Source organism: Chiloscyllium plagiosum, unplaced genomic scaffold (assembly GCF_037043375.1).
Source record: "Chiloscyllium plagiosum isolate Xiang-an unplaced genomic scaffold, Cpla_swu_hap1 HiC_scaffold_40, whole genome shotgun sequence".
In the NCBI taxonomy this organism is placed as follows: Eukaryota; Metazoa; Chordata; class Chondrichthyes; order Orectolobiformes; family Hemiscylliidae; genus Chiloscyllium; species Chiloscyllium plagiosum.
The window spans coordinates 24,382,170-24,403,494 of NW_028270178.1; the positions used below are offsets into that span (position 1 = coordinate 24,382,170).

Below are 21,325 nucleotides of genomic sequence, written 5' to 3' on the forward strand. Positions count from 1 at the left end.
CAACATTGAACCATCAGAAATGCCGATGTTTGAGCTATAAACAAGCTGGCATTTTATTCAATTACCAGAGGGAGCGACCAACTGCCATCATCAGAGCATATGCTCACAACATACGCTCTATTCAAGGTACTTTTTCATATGAAGCATCTTTGCAGAAAAAGATTGAAGATGACCCATGGAAATCTTCAACAGAAAGAAGACACCAAAGACAACAGACAGCAGTTTTGAACATTAATTGATGCAAATTCAAAAGACTTTTATTGGATCAATATATTGTCATAGAGTTGAAGGTAGACAACAGACCACGAAGAGAAAGGAGGCTTAGACATGTAAATAGTTGATGTTTAATATTACCTTTAGAGTTAAAGAATAAAATTGATGTTTTTCTTTGAATAGTGGAATTTGCGGAGTTCTCTGTCACTCATACTTTTAACAGATTATGAGCCGAATTGAGCTGCTCCCTGCGTTTGGTTTAATTAGCAGAACGGTTCACCACTATGACGTAACACTCTCCATTCCACCATCTGTATTCCCTTATATTGAAATTTCTTCACGTTACTCTCTGCCTAATCCACTTCGTGCTACTTGACATAAACTCCTGGCTTTTCCCCGTAGTCAACCCTTTCCTCGCTCAATTAACTTGAAACTTCTTCCAATAAAATTCCATTTACAACTTTCCTTATTATTTTGCATGAAATTCCATCCCATTATCGAGTATTCAACGCTCTCCCTATTACTCTCCATTTAACCTTCTCATTATTGTTATCTATTTAATCCTATCACCATTGTTCTGAATTGTATTCGCTCTCTGTTACAATCATTAGTCCCCTCTCTAACTCTGTCTGTCTTCCTCTGATGCTCTTCAATTTTGGTTCCCTGTTCCAGAATACGTGTTCCCACCACAAGAACCAGAGTCTCGGAGTCATTACCAAATCACTCATCACAACTGCTAACACGTGAACGTCGCTATTCTGTGTTGCCGACCCTGTGGCCGGCCCTGGAATTGCAACTTCATTCCAAAGGACTGGAGGGGCTCAGCAGCTGAACCACATGTTAGACACTATATTGCTGATCGGGAGGAGGCAGGCATAACTTCAATATACACTTATATTTACATATAATCAGCAACAGTTCCAATACACAACAATATTTATGTGCAAACTGGAACAGCTCCAATACAAAGTACAATTTATAGACATCAACTGGAACAGTTCAAATTCACAGCTTTTATGTATAACTGAACAGCTCCAGTACACTTCAATATTTACATATAAACATGAACAGTTCTAATATACAATATTTAGATATGAACACAAACAGTTGTAATGCACAATTGTCAAACACAAATATGAACAGTTTCAATACTGTTTCAATATACCACAACATTTTTATATAAACGTAAATACTTAGCAAATGAAAAATTGTTTACATATAAATGTGTGTAGCTGCAACACACAAGTGTTTGTACAAAATAGAGAACAGTTCTGAGATACAACAATACTTATATACAAGCATGAACAGCTCCGAAAAAAAAAGAAATTGAATACTAAAATGAATATTGTCTAGATCCAACAATACTTATATTTACAAATGAGCAGTTCTAATACTGAATCATATTTATATATAAGCTGGAACTGCCGCAATGCAAAAGAATATTTAGATGTAAACATAAACAGTTACAATGCACAATAATATTTGCATGTAAGCATGATCTGTTCCTTCACACAGCAATATTTGGACAGACACAAACAGCGCTAACATATAATAATCCATAATACTGTGTATCCAATACCTATAAAGATGTAGTACAGTGTATGTGAATGATATAGAGAAAGGAAGTGAACGCGCTGTTGCCAGGTTTGCAGAAGACACATAAATAGTTGGGAGGGCAAGTTCTGTCAGATTCTGAGAATGTCAATGACCCTGAAGCGTTAAATCTGATTTCTCTTCATGTTTGCTGACAGACCTGCTATGATTTTCCAGCAATTTCTTTTATTTTTAGCTGATAAATACATCGTTGCTTCAAACATGGACAAATCGCTGGATTCCAGAAGTGAGGTGAGAGTGACGTCCATGTGGCCCTGACAAAATGACAATCAACACACACTCCCCATGAGTTGATGTCATATCTGGCACATAGGAAGATGGTTGTGCTTGTTGTAGGTAAGTCATCTCAGCTCCAGCCTACCTCAGAGTAGTCTCCTAGGCCCAATCAACTTCAGTGGCTTTGTCAATATCTATCTGTTCATAGTGAATTTAAACATTATTGCTTCAAGAGCAGGTCAGAGGCGAGGAATACGACTCCTGAATCTCCAAAATTCAGAAGATAAAATTCAGAATTTTAATGGAATACTTCACACTTGCCTGGAAGAATGCAGCTCCATCAACGATTAAGAAGCTTGACACAATCCCTAAAAAAAAAGCATCCCCAGTTTGAGTGGCATCACATCCACAATCATCCATTCCCTCAAACACTGACAGGAGCAGAAATATGTCCGTTCTACCAGATACACGGGAGAAAACCATCAAGGCTTTTTAGTCAGTATCAATGCTAAATGCACCAGCTCTGCTGAAAACAATGTGCTTTCTCCAATAATCAGAGGAGACTCATGTTCTTTTTTGTAGGGAACCATTTTTTGGATACTTACTTACTCAGGATTATCTCACTCTTACCCAGTTGACCTGTTCCCCATATTAAACGCTGTCACTCCTCCCACCTCTCATCAGCATTTTGAAGATTGATGTGTTTATGTGAGTGTTTAAATTCCTATCATGTGTTGACCATAATTGTACACAGTACTTCAGCTAGATCCTCAGCAAAATCCTGCAAAACGCCAACAAACACTCCCTGCTCCTTTCATCTGCAGCACGACTGATCAAGGTATGTAGTGTACACTTTTCCTTCTTAACTACTCTATTAATCTATCATGCTACCATTAGGGATCTGTGGATAAGCATTCTAAGATCCCATTGTTCCTCTGAGCTTCATGGTGCCTTGCCTCTTGTTGAATATCCCCAAGTCTTATTTCACTCATTAGAAAATAGGTCTTTGAAACAAACTAACAGTTGACGTTTCAACACATCCACCCTCACACAAATATACACACAAAAACAGAAACACACCCACATGTACAAATATAGTCAAATTGAGGCATAGGAACTTATTGTTAAACAGAAACCGGAACACGTCCGATCACCCACCTCAACACGTCAACACACAGCTTCAAAACTAAGATATGGGGGGAAATACTGCACACCGACATAGAAACATTCACTCGCTCACACACATACAGAGGAATACAATCAGATTGCAGTGTGTGGCCACACCTACACACAGATACATTAGCAGACTCACACTTCACACACACACTGTCATACTGAAATGCAGGAATAGACCAAATTACAGACAAGGAACACACAGATAGACACATAAAAGTCATCCTGCAATAAAGAAAAACACATTTACACACAGACACAGAATCACACCCACATCCCCACACACATACAGAACTGAATTCATACTGATACGCATTGCACATCAACATGCAAGAACTTACAGAAACGTTCGTATAAACACACATGAGCACACTTAAACAAAGTTACAAAGCCACACATACATTTAGATACAGTCATAGCGTGATACTCAGAGAGACATACCCACAGAAAGGCACAGAGAGATCCTGCTGTGGACACGGAACAATCTTGACCCATGAACAGACAGCCAAATACAGTCTGAACAGCACATTCACCTGTTGAAACAGTAGCACAGCCAGGCAGAGACACACACAGCATTCCATAATAATACACTGACAGTTAGGGACGCACCCATATACAGTCATGGAAACATCATGACATGCTGACGCTCAGAAACACACACACACACACACACACACACACACACAGTCAGAGGAATGTAACCACGCACACACTGCCTACACAAACATAACAGATGTCGCTGTCAAAACTCACACAGATGCACATTCACATTGGCACATAACAAACAGAAACACAAAGAGACTCACTGGCAACGAACCATTCCCACACAGACTGAATAACATACCCAAATGCATAATTACCGCAATATGTAGTCATAAAATAATTTCCAAAACACAAACACATACACATGCACAGACAATCAGACAGACACGGAAACCAAAACTCAGAAGCAGAAATGCACTCATAATGTGTCACAGGAACATATTTAAAAAAGAGCCGTACACAGAGTGACTTCCCATGAAAGGCAATGAAACATACTCACATACACAGACCCTCATAGACCGAAATTGAAACACAGAATCACAAACTCCCTCACAGAGACAGGGAGAGAGAGAGAGAGAGCGACATTCAAAGTGCAGGAGATGGAGGGATATTTCGTTTACAGAAATGCAACTAAAATTACGTCAAGGTATTGCTGGTTGTGTTTGTGAATTTTTTATTTTGCAAGGACCACCTCGTCAGGTAAAATCAGTGAATGAAGTGATATGGATGTGTTTTCAACCAATTCATGTGAGCAAACTTTAAACTGAAGCAACATGTGTCTGATGTGGAGAAATTGAGTGCAGACACTGAAGATCAAAGTCGACAGTGTGGTGCTGGAAAAGCACAGCACGTCAGGCAGCATCTGAGGAGCAGGAGAATCGATGTTTTGTAAGCCCTTCGTCAGGAAAAGGGACTGATGTGGTCAGTTTGATAAAAGGATACAGGGTGAGGCGCAGAAAGAGATAGAGATAGAGACTAAGACAATCAGATAAATAGAGATAAAGGGAGATAAATACACAGAGAGAGAGAGAGACTGACAGCAAGAACCTTAGAGCTGGGGGCAGTGATACGCAGATATTGTGAAATAAGGGGGAGGGAGATAGAGAAGAGAGGGACAGAGATAATGACATAGAGAAAGAGGCAGAGGAACAGAAGGCAATATCATTGTGATATAAGTATACAGGAGTTGGTCTCATGAAACACGGTCAAAACTGAAAACAAAAACAAATACGCGTGAAATAATAAGCATACTAGATGAGAGGATCATCAGCAACCGGAAACTTTCTCTTGTTGTAATAAAATGTTTATTGAGAGTTGAAGAGACAGAATCTTACAATCATCAGATTGTTTCTGTTTCTGCCCATCCTCCTGCTCCCCTGCAGCGGAAATATGGGACCCGTCCTGTTGGTTTTTAATACTCATTCATGGGGAAGTCAGTGAAGATCCAATGTTCCAGCTGAAAACATCACTTGCAGCCAGTCCGTCATTGCTAATCACTTCTGCAGCCTCATTCGAACCTCCCCTGCCGCAGACAGTTAACTCTTCCCTCTTTACCTGCTGTCCCTTTTCATACCTGTCAATGTTTCTTCAGTTGAAGGTGGATAGATTAATGTTAAGCCTGAGCACTATCGGGGGCAGACAGAAATGTGGATTACACTTTAGAATTGCATGAACTGTGATCTTCTGAAATGGCGGGCGGACCAAACTAGAATGGCTGAATGGCTTCCTGCTGCTCATTGTTTGTGCGTCCCCGTGTGTGTCAATCCGTCAGTCAATCGGAGATAGAAGTATGTTCCTGAGTGTGGTGAAAGGTGACCAATACTGTTAATACACACCCTACCCATTAACTGCCGTGAGTTATACATAAATCCATGTGTTTGTGCTGCTTGAATCCTCGCCGAATCCTGCTTGAATTTCTGCACTGGGAAAACTGTGGCTGCCTCTTGAGCTCTCTTTCAGTTGTTTTGCTGAGTCATTAAGTGAAGAAGCTATCTGACCAATTGGTGCACTGCATTCCTGAACTTCCCTCTGAACTTGCGCAGAGTCACTGCATAAAATAATGTGTTTGTGCTGCAGCTGACACCCTTCAGCATTTTTGCACCGAACACAAAATTCTTTCGAAAACGAATGTACTTGGCAGCAATTGTTCCATTAATGCTGCAATATAAGAAATTTGCACACTGCACGACCAACAGAAGTATGAAGCTGATGGAAATAAGGAACGAAAAATTACCGACTTCCACTGGCTCTCTACACCTGCATCTTTGTGACTCTCTCCCTTTCTCTGTCCCCTGAGGTTCTTGTGCACTCGACTGGCCACTAAAATGCACTACACGATCAGAGTGTACATCAACAGAATTAACTCGAATTGGATGAACGATGTTGAAATATTATGAGACTGGTTTCATTCCAGCTAACTGGGATCAGTCAAATAATTTGAATTAGTTCTATCGTACCACAGAATATTATCAATTATTATTCTAGGTTTGAAGCAAAAATACAATAGAATGTTTATGTTTAACAGCGCATAATGCCGATTGCAGCCATAGCAACAGCCAAGGCTTTTTCTGTCCAATATTTTCTCTTCATTCTCAGACAGCAAAGGATCAAAGGAGGAAAGAACAGTGAACCAGATGGAACAGTGTGCAGCTGTATGAGGCAGAGCATACAAAGCACTCCACACAGGGCTGAGGTCCAGCAAACCCTTGGAGAATTAAAAGTATTTGAGTTGTCACAGTATGATCTTCATGACAATGAACATTAGATCCGATGTTGCCATAGCCAAAAGGCAGTGCATTGTGCATTTGACAGGTTCCATTTAACACGTGCAAGGACCAAAGTCAGCAAGAAATTCCCTGAAAGTGACACGATGTGAAATGCAAATCGGAAATTAATTATCAAACGTTCTCCGCATCAGACCAGAGAGCAATGGAAGATCTTAATTGGGGCCATTTGAAGGGTTCAGATGTCGAGTTTGAACATGTCAGCTCCAATGGGCTGACCCATTTCGAAGCTCCTCAATCCTGGCTTTGACTAAACGTGGGCAGGCAATCAAGAGATGGCAGGAGGAAATCATTTTTAGGATGAAAGGGAAAGGTTTTAGCGGGGATCCGAGCAAGAGGTTTTCAGCCAGAGAGTGGTGGGGCCTGGTAAATCAGTGCCTGGGAGAATGGTGGAAGCAGGAAACCTCATAAACGTGAAAAACTGCCGAGATGAAAACTTGAAGGAGCACAGTATTCAGGACTACGAGTACAGTTCTTTAAGCTGGAATGAGTGTAGATTTTGTGTCGCTTTAACAGCACAAACTGGATGGACGGAAGGGTCTCTTCTGTACTGTCTGATTCTCTCATTCTTAGAATTCCTCTGTGAGGCAGGTTTGGAAGTGAAGTATTTTAATGAAATAATAAAAGGGATCTATGAAACATAAAAACATGAAACATAATCAGATGTAACTGGAAAAACCCAACAGGTACGGCAATATCTGTGGGGAGAGAAACAGAGTTAATGAAGTAACTCTTCATCAGAACATTTTCATGTGAACATGATTCACTGAACTCAAAACACCATCTTAGGATTCCCACCGCACAAGACCCTATCATTGCAACCAATTCACAAGGATTCATTTCTATCAGGGACCTGAGATTTAAAAAGTTGACATTCACATCTTGATGGAACATTTGTTCAACTGCTCTTCACACACCGGACATAGTTGGAGTAATAGAGATATACAGCATCGAAACAGACCCGTTAGCCTGAATCATCCGTATCGACCAGATATCCTAAATAAATCTGGTCCCATAGGCCCCCATTTCCCTCTCAACCCTTTCTATTCAATTAACAAATCAGCTATCGTCTAAATACTGTAAAGGCCCAGCATCCAACATTCCTTCTGGCAGTTCATTCCATACACAAGCCATCCTCTGCATGAAATTTATAACCCTTACGTGCCTTATAAAAATTTCCCATTTCATCTTAAACCTATGCCCTCTTGTTATGGACTCTCCCACCACAGGGAAAAGACCTTGTCTATTTACTCTGTCCGTGCCCCTCCTGTTTTTATAAAACTCCATAAGATCACCCCTCATCATCCAACTGTCCAGGGAAAACAGTCCCAGCCTGTTCATCCTGTCCATTTCGCCCCAACTCTCCAATCTTGTCAACATCCTTTCTTTTATGCAACCCTTCGAAGTTGCACAACATCCTCCTTCCACAAGTGAGACCACAAATAAAGTCGTAGAGTCACAGAGTTGTACAGCAGAGCAACAGACATTTCGGTTCAAACTCTTCCATGTTGACCAGATATTCCTACCCAATTTCGTTCCATCTGCCAGCACAGGGCACATATGCGTCCATACCCTTCCTGTTGTTATATCCATCCAGATGTCTTTTAAACATTGCAACCGTATTAGCCTCCACCATTGCCACTGGCAGCTCATTCCATACACGTTCCACCCTTTGTGTTAAAACGCTGCCTCTTAGGTGTCTTTTATACAATTCCCTCTCACCAAAACTATGCACTCCAGTTCTGCATTCCCCCGCCCCAGGGAGGAGGTTTTGTCTCTTTATCCTTTCCACGACTTCACGATTTTATAAACCTCTAATGCAAAAGACGCCTCACTAATGTCCTGCATAGTCACAACATGACGTCTCAATTCCTACACACAATGCTCTGACCAATAAAGGGGAGCATACCAAACCTCTTCTTTGAGATGTGATTTTCAACGACTATTAACCTTCATTACAAGGTATCTTTGTTCAGCAAAACTTTCCACTTACCATTACGTGGACACGTCCTGCCCTGATTTGCCTTTCCAAATTGCAGCACCTCAACTTACCTAAATAAAACTCCATCTACGACTCCATGGCCATTGGCCCATCTGATCAAATTCCTTTGTACCGTGAGGTAATCTTCACTGTCCACTGGTTTCATTTGCAAACTGAAAATACCTCCTATGTTCACATCCAAATCATTGATCTAAATGATGAAAGATAGTTGTGATTATGGTGGGTGAGTCACCTCAGCTCCAGGAGATCTCTGCAGGAGTTTGTTAGGGTAGTGTCCGAGGCCCAACACACTTCAGTTGCTTCATTAATGATTTTCTTTCTGTCATTAGGTCAGAAGTGGAGATGTTTGCCGATGTTCTGCACAGTGTTCAGAACAATTCCGGACTCGTCAGATACTGATGCAGTCCATGCTCAATTGCAACATATTCTGGACAATATTCAGGTTTGGGCGAACAAGTGACAAATAACATTCGGCCACACAAAGGCCAGACAATGACCGTGACCAGGAATAGACACTCTAAACACTGCCCCTTGACATTCAACGGTATGACAATCACTGAGTCCCCCACTGTCAAGAATCTTTGGGTTACCATTGACCAGCAACTCGACTGGACCCACCAGATAAACACAATAGCTGCAAGACCAGGTCAGAGACTGGGGATACTGCTGTGAGTAACCCAACTCCTGACATCCCAATGTCTATCCACCATCTACAAAGTACAAGTTAAGAATGTGATGGAACATTCCCCATTTGCCTGTATGGGTGCAAGAAGCTTGATACTATCCAGGACACATCAACCTGCTTGATTGGAATCACATCTATAAACAGTCAATCCCCACCACTGGCGCTCAGTAGAAGCAGCGTGTACTCTCTACAAGATGCACTGCAGAAATTCGCCAAAGATTTTCAGATATCACCTTTCAAACCCGTGACCACTTCCATCTAGAAGGACAAGGACATCAAGTACTTGGGAACGTCACTCCTGAAAGTTCCCCTCCACGCCACTCACCATTCGGATGTGTAAATATGCTGCTGTTCCTTCCCAGTCATTGGATCAAAATGAAGATCCACAACAGAGCAACAGCTTCAAAAACAATAATTACTGTTCTCAGAATTAGAGGAAATCAGCTCTAACACCTAAGATAGCTCAGAAAAGACGCACCTGTTGCAGCCACATTGATTTTCCGTCCTCTTTCTAGGATTACCGACTGTCATCTGGTCACTATATTATAAGAAACATGAGTTATTACATTTGAGAGGATGTAATTGTTCGATGGAGAATTCTAACAGAGCTAAGAAAGGTTTGTTTCATCAATAAAATCACAAGCCACCATTTAAACTCTCTTTGTGATGATAAACTGAGGAACTCTTAACTCAATGAGTCTCTCATAATTTGGTTTGGAAAGTTAACAATTCCTTGTCATGTTTCGCACATGTTCTAATTTTACATGTACAACAAAGAAACCAAAGAAACCAAAATGTAAAGAATACAATAAAAACATTACATTTGTAATGTTTTTATTGTATTCTTTACATTGTCTGAATCAAATTGTTTTGGAATGTGCGTGTTGGTATTTCATGAATAAACCACATAATTCAAAACAAAACAGTTCAATACTGCAATCATTGATCACGGCTGCTGCATTCCATGAACAACCCATTATGATATACTGAACATCAGGTTTCTCTGACTCTCTGTTGTGCTCTGGTCATGTCAGGTGCATCTAATACTTAAACTGATCATGTGAATACGTAGCAGGTCATAAACAATACAAGCCTTCACAACTCTTCTTTAAAGGAAAACACTTTATTTTACGATGAGAGTAACAAGTTAAGTAATATTAACCTAATAATCTACTTTACAAATTTTCACATTGTAATCTTCGTTTCAATTATTCCTCCATATGCAACATTACTTTGTGCATTGAAGAAATGTTGACTCCACAAACATTTCTTCGGGAAACACTAGAACGTAGTCACTGTCCTCTGGAATTCACTTTAACACTACACATTATTCCAATGATTCTTTAGAATTGATGGAAACGCGCAGCACAGAAACAGACCATTTAGATCACCAAGTGAATCCACTCTAATCACTTTAGTCTTTCTGAAAAAACGAAGGTGTTTTTTAAAGACTGCATCAACTGAAGATACGAGCTTCTGTTCTTATCGCACTTTCCAGCAACTGTTCCACAAGTTTGAGAGTTACTTCATTTTAGTTGCAGATTACGGTTCCCTTTAAATGTGTTATGCATTGCCAACTCACACGCCAACCAAAATGGGACGTGAATTCCAGACGTACCATGAATGAAAGGGTTAGCCCTCATGTCCCTGATAATCCTTCCATGTATTTTTTCTCGCTCTGCATCTCCTGGTAAATGTGTCCTGGATTCTGGATGAGATCTTCATCCAAGACTCTGAATATTTTGGACACATCAAAAACAATACCTCTCATTCTGCTCTTTCCTGGAGAAAATGATCCTATCCATCTTTTCGCAGTAATGAAGTAATTCCCAGACACTGCCAACATTCTTGTAAATCCCTTTTATTCTCTTCTCAGAGCAATTCTATCCCCATTATGGGGTGATGAACATTACTGTGCATAAAACCTGTGAGCCACTCAGTGTCTCATGTTGTTCCACTATTACAAGACTGGCAGGGGGCGAGGGAATTTGTGTTGCATTGGTTCTGTGCAGAGTGGAAGAGCAGTAACGTTATGAAAAGTAATATGGAATTATGTCTCAGTGTGGATGTCTGATCAGGGTCTGCAGCATATATTGGATGTAGAGGGCTATAGTTGGGGAATCGCCTGAATGAAGAGTGGGGTTAGTTTATCAGTTCCTTACGTGTTGTACTATTTTTTTCACAGCCTCACGTCTGTTCAGATACTAGGTGATTAATTCCAGAATAAGCCAATACCCAGAAGTAAATCTATCTTGCTGGATCATAAACAATATTCTTTTGATTTAACAAATTGATCTCTTGCTGAGCCGGAAAGAACAATGCCTCAAATATTCCTTACACTTCATTACAGAAGTTTATGAATAATGAAATGATGATAAAATTACTTAACTCAACTTGTGTACTTATAACACAGATTCAAAGGCAATGAATACACAGTAAATGCATAACCTCATCAATGTCAAAACAACACATGAAGGAAATGAAAGAAAACGACTTGTACGTATTACACACTCCCAGTACCATTCCAAAGAAAACACCCCTGGAATAATATTCAAAAAATGTAACATTTGGATGAAGACTTGTGACTGCCACTTTTAAACTGTAACTGCAGTGAGCTTCTTCCAAGAGCTACCACACAGCTTCGTGTCAATGTACTCAGCTTTATCTATTCCCTTTAGAGCTTTATATTTATCCAAACACTTTTGTCTGGCATCAAAGCAATTTTTACACCAAGTTAATATAATTGTCTAACAATCTCATTCTCTTCTCATCAGTACAGATCTATACAATCACTCAGTACCAGGTTTTACAAGGACGAACAAACGACAAAAATAAAACGAGAAGTTTATCAGTTAAGGGATTTTCCCTCACCCTCAGTTTTCATAACTTTGAAACAAACTAATGCACTAAACCAAGTGCGAAAAGGAGAGTTATGAATGAATGAATAGAGTTGAAATACAGTAAACAAAGAGTGATGATTCGAGTTATAGGTATGAATGAATGAATGCAATTTTGTTTAACTGCGTTAATGAGAATATTCAGTTTCCTTTGCGAGAGTTCTACAATGCAATATAGTAGTGCACGAGATATATGGAAAATATAAAACTTAGGGGTCGACTTCCACATGAGTTTGATCGATTCATGGCATAAACACGCGTCTATTCATTAATTCCATCAAAACTTTCTGGAGTCTCCAATTGAAATGGAGATTACTGAAAGGTTGCCAGAAGAGGTGAATAATTATGCAATCGAAAATTTAACTTCCCAGGCATTTCTTTTGGAATCTGCAATGATAGGTATTCCACAAGATCTCTGTAGTCTGAGACTAAATCACTAATCGGCTGCGTGACTGTGGCCTCAACCTGCCCAACAATTATTGTCAATTTCAGAGGGAAATCATAGATAACCCTCAGGCAGATTCACACAATTTCAAATCTTCAAGGCAGTCACCAGGAATTGTCACAAGAATTGTGCGAAACATTTTCTCCATCTGATATAATAAAGAATATACTTTCTGCATGAATCTCGACGTGCAGAAATCTCTCCGCACGAAATGCCGATGTGATATCATCACAAAGTTTTCATTTATACCCGATTGGTATCACGTGGGGGGACTGTTCCATTATAACATGGATCAATTTATTCATTTAAAAATTGAACGAACAGGTGACAACGGTAAGTTAACTCCCACGTGACAAAGTACGTTCAGGACTGGGGATGGTTGGATAATACAAATAGGAAACATTAGAAAATGCATTTGAGTAAAATCATAAAATCCTTGCAGTGAAGAAAAAGAACAATTGGTCCATCGAGTCCATTCCGACCCTGCACAGGCATTCCACGCAAGCCTGTCCTTTGGCTCTATGAGTCAGCAGGTTTCTTGTATATTGGAACTTTTCCTACTGATATATCAACAGTGTATTAGTTCATATTGAAGATATGCTGTCTCCAGAACATTAGCAAAGGTGTCTATGACCATGTGCAGCAGCTGCTGAGCTTCTCCAGTACTTTGTGATAGATGTGCAGTCTCAGCACTGGCCAGATGAGTGGCAGCACAGAGCAGCGAAAGTCACGTGTTAGCGGTTGTTGGGAATGATTTAGCCGAGATACCCAGTCTCTGGTTATTGTGTGGCGGAACACACATTCTGGAAGAGTCAGATAGTAAATGTCAAGCACGAGGGGAAGAAAAATTATTAAATATAGACAGGGAGATGGTTAAAGTTTGCAATAGGGAGAGAATTCAATGGAGAATAAGGGGCAGAGCATTAAATACACAAGTGGAGAGGGTTAAGTCGAGAGTAACAGGGAGAGAGCTGAATACATACTGATCTTACTGGGGGGTCACACACTGATCTCACTGAGGGGGGTCACACACTGATCTTACTGAGGTGGGGTCACACACTGATCTCACAGAGGGGGGTCACACGCTGATCTCACTGAGGGGGGGACACACACACTGATCTCACTGGGGGGTCACACACTGATCTTACTGAGGGGAGGCACACATTGATCTCACTGAGGGGGGTCACACACTGATCTCACTGGCGGGTCACACACTGATCATACTGAGGGGGGTCACACACTGATCTCACTGAGGGGGGCACACACTGATCTCACTGGGGGGTCACACACTGATCACACTGAGGGGGGCGTCACACACTGATCTTACTGAGGGGGATCACACACTGATCTCACTCAGGGGGGGTCACACACTGATCTCACTGGGGGGTCACACACTGATCACACTGAGGGGGGTCACACACTGATCTCACTGCGGGGGTCACACACTGATCACACTGAGGGGGGTCATACACTGATCTCACTGAGAGGGGTCAACAACTGATCTTACTGGGGGGCATCACACACTGATCTCACTGCGGGGGGTCACACGCGGCTCTTACTGGGGGGGTCACACACTGATCTTACTGGGGGGGTCACACACTGATCTCACTGAGGGTGGTAACACACTGATCTCACTGAGGGGGTCACGCGCTGATCTCACTGAGGCGGGGTCACACACTGATCACACTGAGGGGGTCACACACTGATCACACTGAGGGGGGTCACACACGGATCACACTGGGGGGTCACACACTGATCTTACTGAGGGGGTCACACACTGATCACACTGAGGGGGGTCACACACGGATCACACTGGGGGGGTCACACTCTGATCTCACTGAGGGGTGTCACACACTGATCACACTGAGGGGGGTCACACACTGATCTTACTGAGGTGAGGTCACACACTGATCACACTGAGGGGGTCAGAAACTGAGGGGGTCACACACTTATCTCACTGGGGGTCACACACTGATCTTACTGAGGGGGGTCACACACTGCTCTCACTGACGGGGGTCACACACTGATCACACTGAGGAGGGGTTACACACTGATCTCACTGAGGGGGGTCATAATCTGATCTCACTGAGAGGGGTCACACACTGATCTCACTGGGGGGGTCACACACTGATTTCACTGGGGGGTCACACTTTGAACTCACTGAGAGGGGTCACACACTGATCGCACTGTGGGGGTCACAACCTGATCACACTGAGGGGGGTCACACACTGATCACACTGAGGGGGGTCACACACTGATCTTACTGAGGGGTATCACACACTGATATCACTGAGGGGGGGTCACCCACTGATCTCACTGAGAGGGGTCACACACTGATCATACTGAGGGGGGTCACACACTGATCACACTGAGGGGGGGTTCACACACTGATCACACTGAGGGGGGTCACACACTGATCTCACTGAGGGGGGGCACACACTGATCTCACTGGGGGGTCACACACTGATCTTACTGTGGGGGATCACAAACTGATCTCACTGTGGGGGTCAAACACTGATCTCACTGCGGGGTCACACACTGATCACACTGAGGGGGTCACACACTGTCTGATCACACTGATGGGGGGGTCGCACACTGATCACACTGAGGGAGGGTCACACACTGATCTTACTGGGAGGGGTCACACACTGATCTCACTGAGGGTGGTAACACAGTGATCTCACTGGGGGGTCACACACTGATCTTACTGAGGGGGTCACACACTGATCACACTGAGGGGGGTCACACACTGATCACACTGAGGGGAGGTCACACACAGATCACACTGGTGGGGTCACACACTGATCTCACTGAGGGGGGTCACACACTGATCACACTGAGGGGATCACACACTGATCTTACTGAGGTGAGGTCACACACTGATCACACTGAGGGGGTCAGAAACTGAGGGGGTCACACACTGATCTCACTGGGGGTCACACACTGATCTTGCTGAGGGGGGTCACACACTGCTCTCACTGAGGGGGGTCACACACTGATCACACTGAGGGGGGGTTACACACTGATCTCACTGAGGGGGGTCACACACTGATCTCACTGAGAGGGGTCACACACTGATCTCACTGGGGGTCACACACTGATTTCACTCGAGGGTCACACATTGATCTCACTGAGGGCGGTCACACACTGATCTCACTGGGGGGGTCACACACTGATCACACTGATGGGGGTCACACACTGATCGCACTGAGAGGGGGCACACACTGATCCCTCTGGGGGGTCACACACGGATCACACTGAGGGGGGCGTCACACACTGATCTTACTGAGGGGGGGTCACACACTCATCTCACTGAGGGGGGTCACACACTGATCTCACTGCGGAGGTCACACACTGATCACGCTGAGGGGGGTCACACACTGATCTCACTGACAGGGGTCACAGACTGATCTTACTGGGGGGCATCACACACTGATCTCACTGAGGGGGTCACACGCTGATCTTACTGGGGGGGTCTCACACACTGATTTTACTGGGCGGGTCACACACTGATCTCACTGAGGGTGGTAACACACTGAACTCACTGAGGGGGGTCGCACGCTGATTTCACTCGAGGGTCACACATTGATCTCACTGAGGGCGGTCACACACTGATCTCACTGGGGGGTCACACACTGATCACACTGATGGGGGTCACACACTGATCGCACTGAGAGGGGGCACACACTGATCCCTCTGGGGGGTCACACACGGATCACACTGAGGGGGGCGTCACACACTGATCTTACTGAGGGGGGGTCACACACTCATCTCACTGAGGGGGGTCACACACTGATCTCACTGCGGAGGTCACACACTGATCACACTGAGGGGGTCACACACTGATCTCACTGACAGGGGTCACACACTGATCTTACTGGGGGGCATCACACACTGATCTCACTGAGGGGGTCACACGCTGATCTTACTGGGGGGGTCTCACACACTGATTTTACTGGGCGGGTCACACACTGATCTCACTGAGGGTGGTAACACACTGAACTCACTGAGGGGGGTCGCACGCTGATCTCACTGAGGGGGGATCACACACTGATCGCACTGAGGGGGTCACACACTGATCTCACTGAGAGGGGTCAAAAACTGATCTCACTGAGGGGGGGGTCACACACTGATCACACTGATGGGGGGGTCACACACTGATCCCACTGAGGGAGGGTCACACACTGATCTCACTGAGAAGGGTCAAACACTGATCTCACTGGGGGGTCACACACTAATCACACTGAGGGGGTCACACACTGTCTGATCACACTGAGGGAGTTCACACATTGATCACACTGAGGGGGTCACACTGATCACACTGTGGGGCCACACACTGATCTCACTGAGGGGGGTCACACAATGATCTCACTGAGAGGGGTCACACACTGATCTCACTGGGGGGGTCACACACTGATCTCACTGAGAGGGGTCACACACTGATCTCACTGAGGGGGGGTTCACACACTGATCACACTGAGGGGGGTCACACATTGATCTCACTGAGGGGGAGTCACACACTGATCACACTGAGCGGGGTCACACACTGATCACACTGAGGGGGGTCACAAACTGATCTCACTGAGGGGGGTCACACACTGATCTCACTGAGGGGATGTTCACACACTGATCACACTGAGGGGGTCACACATTGATCTAACTGAGGGGGAGTCACACACTGATCACACTGAGGGGGGTCACAAACTGATCACACTGAGGGGGGGTCACACACTGATCACACTGAGGGGGGTCACACACTGATCTCACTGAGGGAGGTCACACACTGATCACACAGAGGGGGTCACACACTGATAACACTGAGGGGGGTCACACACTGATCTTACTGGGGGGTCACAAACTGATTTCACTGAGGGGGGTCACACACTGATCACACTGAGAGGGGTCACACACTGATCTCACGGGGGGTCACACACTGATCACACTGAGGGGGGTCACACACTGATCTCACTTGGGGCGTCACACACTGATCTCACTGGGAGGGTCACACACTGATCACACTGAGGGAGGGGTCACACACTGATCACACTGAGGGGGGTCACACACAGATCACACTGAGGGGGCGGGTCACACACTGATCTCACTAGGGGGGTCACTCACTGATCACACTGAGGGGGGTCACACACAGATCACACTGCGGGGATCACACACTGAAAACACTGAGGGGGGTCACACTCTGATCTCACTGAGAGGGGTCACAAACTGATCTTACTGGGAGGGTCACACACTGATCTCACTGAGGGGGGTCACACGCTGATCTTACTGGGGGAGTCACACACTGATCTTACTGGGGGTTCACACACTGATCTCACTGAGGGGGGTCACACACTGATCTTACTGAGGGGTGTCACACACTGATCTCACTGAGGGGGGTCACACGCTGATCTCACTGAGGGGGGTCACACACTGATCTTACTGGGGAGTCAGCACTGATCTCACTGAGGGGGGTCACACACTGATCTTACTGGGGGGGTCACACACTGATCTGACTGAGGGGGGTCACACACTGATCTTACTGAGGGGGGGTTCACACAGAGATCTCATGAGGGTGGTCACACACTGATCTCACTGAGGGAGGTCACACACTGATCTTACTGAGGGGGGTCACACACTGATCACACTGAGGGGGGTCACACACTGATCTTACTGGGGGGGTCACACACTGATATCACTGAGGGGGGGCACCCACTGATCTCACTGAGGGGGGTCACACACTGATCTCACTTGGGTGGGTCACACACTGATCTCACTGGGAGGGTCAGACACTGATCACACTGAGGGGGGTGACACACTGATCTCTCTGAGGGGGGTCACACACTGATCTCACTGAGGGGGGTCACACGCTGATCTCACTGAGGGGGGTCACACACTGATCTTACTGGTGCGTCAAACACTGATCTCACTGAGGGGGGTCACACACTGATCTAACTGAGGGGAGTCACACACTGTTCACACTGAGGGGGGTCACACACTGATCTTACTGGGGGGTTCACACACTGATCACACTGAGTGGGGGTCACACACTGATCTTACTGAGGGGGGGAACCCACTGATCTCACTGAGGGGGGTGACACACTGATCTTACTGAGGGGGGGTCACACACTGATCACACTGAGGGGGGTCACACACTGATCACACTGAGTGGGGTCACACACTGATCTTACTGAGGTGAGGTCACACACTGACCACACTGAGGGGGGTCACACACTGATCTTACTGAGGTGGGGTCACACACTTATCTCACTGAGGGGGGAATCACACTGGGGGGGTCACACACTGATCTCACTGAGGGGGGTCACACACTGATCTCACTGGGGGGGTCACACACTGCTCTCACTGAGGGGGGTCACACACTGATCACACTGAGGTGGGGTTACACACTGATCTCACTGAGGGGAGTCACACACTGATCCCACTGAGGGGGGTCACACACTGATCTCACTGGGGGGTCACACACTGCTCTCACTGAGGGGGGTCACACACTGATCACACTGAGGTGGGGTCACACCCTGATCTTACTGAGGGGGGTCACACACTGATCACACTGAGGGGGGTCACACACTGATCTCACTAGGGGCGTCACACACTGATCTCACTGGGAGGGTCACACACTGATCACACTGAGGGAGGGGTCACACACTGATCACACAGATGGGGGTCACACACAGATCACACTGAGGTGGCGGGTCACACACTGATCTCACTAGGGGGGTCACTCACTGATCACACTGAGGGGGGTCACACACAGATCACACTGCGGGGATCACACACTGAAAACACTGAGGGGGGTCACACTCTGATCTCACTGAGAGGGGTCACACACTGATCTTACTGGGAGGGTCACACACTGATCTCACTGAGGGGGATCACACACTGATCTCACTGAGGGGGGTCACACACTGAACTCACTGCGGGGGTCACACACTGATCACACTGAGGGGGGTCACACACTGATCTCACTGTGGGGGTCACACACTGATCTCACTGCGGGGGTCACACACTGATCACACTGAGGGGGGGTCACACACTGATTTCACTGAGAGGGGTCACACACTGATCTTACTGGGGGGCGTCACACAATGACCTCACTGAGGGGGTTCATACGCTGATCTTACTGGGGGGGTCACACACTGATCTCACCGCGGGTGGTAACACACTTATCTCACTGAGGGGTGTCACACGCTGATCTCACTGAGGGTGATCACACTGAGGGGGTCACACACTGAGGGGGTAACACACTGATCTCACTGGGGGGTCACACACTGATCTTACTGAGAGGGGTCACACACTGATCACACTGAGGGGGGTCACACACTGATCACACTGAGGGGGGGTCACACACTGATCACACTGGGGGGGTCACACACTGATCTCACTGAGGGGGGTCACACACTGATCACACTGAGGGGTGTCACACACTGATCTTACTGAGGTGAGGTCACACAATGATCACACTGAGGGGGTCTCACACTGAGGGGGTCACACACTGATCTCACTGGGGGGTCACACACTGATCTTACTGAGGGGGGTCACACACTGCTCTCACTGAGGGGGGTCACACGCTGATCACACTGAGGGGAGTTTACAACTGATCTCACAGAGGGGGGTCACACACTGATCTGACTGAGGGGGGGGCACACACTGATCGCACTGGCGGGGTCACACACTGATCACACTGAGGGGGGCGTCACACACTGATCTCACTGAGGGGGATCACACACAAATCTCACTGAGGGGGGGGTCACACACTGATCTCACTGAGAGGGGTCATAGACTGATCATACTGGGGGGTATCACACACTGATCTCACTGAGGGGGGTCACACGCTGATCTCACTGAAGGGGGTCACACACTGATCACACTGTGGGGTCACACACTGATCACACTGAGGGGGGTCACACACTGATCACACTGAGGGGGGTCACACACTGATCACACTGAGGGGGGGTCACGCACTGATCTTACTGGGGGGGTCACACAGTGATCTCACTTAGGGGGGTCACACACTGATCACACTAAGGGGGGGTCACACACGGATCTCAGTGAGGAGGGTCACCGACTGATCTCACTGAGAGGGGTCACACACTGATCTCACTGTGGGGGTCACACGCTGATCTCACTGAGGGGGGTCACACACTGATCTTACTGGTGCGTCAAACACTGATCTCACTGAGGGGGGTCACACACTGATCTAACTGAGGGGAGTCACACACTGTTCACACTGAGGGGGGTCACACACTGATCTTACTGGGGGGTTCACACACTGATCACACTGAGTGGGGGTCACACACTGATCTTACTGAGGGGGGGAACCCACTGATCTCACTGAGGGGGGTGACACACTGATCTTACTGAGGGGGGGTCACACACTGATCACACTGAGGGGGGTCACACACTGATCACACTGAGTGGGGTCACACACTGATCTTACTGAGGTGAGGTCACACACTGACCACACTGAGGGGGGTCACACACTGATCTTACTGAGGTGGGGTCACACACTTATCTCACTGAGGGGGGAATCACACTGGGGGGGTCACACACTGATCTCAGTGAGGGGGGTCACACACTGATCTCACTGGGGGGGTCACACACTGCTCTCACTGAGGGGGGTCACACACTGATCACACTGAGGTGGGGTTACACACTGATCTCACTGAGGGGAGTCACACACTGATCCCACTGAGGGGGGTCACACACTGATCTCACTGGGGGGGTCACACACTGCTCTCACTG

The 21,325-nt window shown here is 46.0% G+C and overlaps 1 long non-coding RNA gene across 1 annotated transcript in view; it reads right to left on the reverse strand.

Annotated features, from left to right (window-relative positions):
• Positions 1-229: 229 nt before the first annotated feature.
• LOC148138410 (uncharacterized) overlaps positions 230-21,325 on the reverse strand; it is an 82,211-nt gene continuing 61,115 nt past the window's right edge. The window contains exons 2-3 of the long non-coding RNA XR_015753932.1: positions 9,708-9,767; positions 230-7,173 (exon numbers count right to left, since the gene is read on the reverse strand). This is a non-coding gene — a long non-coding RNA (uncharacterized LOC148138410). The remainder of the gene's footprint in view (positions 7,174-9,707; positions 9,768-21,325) is intronic.